The sequence below is a fragment of the Acyrthosiphon pisum genome, unplaced genomic scaffold (genome assembly GCF_005508785.2).
Source record: "Acyrthosiphon pisum isolate AL4f unplaced genomic scaffold, pea_aphid_22Mar2018_4r6ur Scaffold_13629;HRSCAF=14272, whole genome shotgun sequence".
NCBI classification, from domain to species: Eukaryota; Metazoa; Arthropoda; class Insecta; order Hemiptera; family Aphididae; genus Acyrthosiphon; species Acyrthosiphon pisum.
In genome coordinates, this window is record NW_021762248.1 from 1 (window position 1) to 968 (window position 968).

Below are 968 nucleotides of genomic sequence, written 5' to 3' on the forward strand. Positions count from 1 at the left end.
TAAAATAGTAGCATCTTTTTTCAGTAAATGTTCAGTTTGACATTTTTCCATCCATTGTTTACACCTATAATAAATTAGTAACGTAACAAATTGTAATGCATACATATGAAAATCATAAAACAAACCTAATTACTCACCTCAATGGGTCGCTTGGAAATCTGAAGTAGCTTATATTTTTCGTTAGTGACATTTTATTGTCGCAAAACTTGACTGCACAAGTAGTCATTTTTTAAAATAAATATGACAGTATAAATATAAAATATTACAAAAAAAAAACTATTTTATTTAAGCAAACACCAAAAATCGTAAAACGTCAAACGCCAAAAACACGTGAAAAGTGAAAACCAAACATCAGACTATCAGATATAAAGTATCAGAGTGTTGATAACAATATATTTTGTTTGTCGGATACTCGGATATCACTATCAGGTAAGCCACAAGTATACGATACATTTCAAGTAATTTCAATCTGTTGAAATGGTCACATTGATTCTGGCGGAGACCAGAATCAGGCCATTTTTTGTTTACATCTAAGTGCACAATCTGTTTTCATATAATCTGTGATATTACTGTATATAATATATATTTATCACTGTAGCGTAGACCGCACCACCCACCCGCATCCCGCCTGGATGTTCCGTCTATTAGTATAAGGTCTATGGCTAAAACCAACTTGATATCAATTGAGTACTAACTGTGTACTAGATGTTATTATAAATATTTATTATTTACATTTTAAATAAACCAATGTCATTGATTATACATAATAATAATATATAATATATATAATATAATATTATAAAATATTCTAAAATATTTTGTTTATTTGAGCACTCACTATTGAAGACTATTTTAAAGACTTTTTTTTGACTGATACCTCTAGGTATATACTATATAGTTACAAGTAACAACTCAATTTTTATTGGAAATTTTTGAAACTAAAAATCTACTTTGTTCAATAGGCATTA

The 968-nt window shown here is 28.1% G+C and overlaps 1 long non-coding RNA gene across 1 annotated transcript; it reads right to left on the reverse strand.

Moving 5' to 3' along the window:
- On the reverse strand, positions 1 to 552 carry LOC107885768. The gene is made up of 2 exons (XR_001680511.2): positions 138 to 552; positions 1 to 64 (listed from the first exon to the last, which is right to left on the reverse strand). It is a non-coding gene; the product is annotated as an uncharacterized LOC107885768 (long non-coding RNA).
- Between the last annotated feature and the right edge of the window lie 416 nt (positions 553 to 968).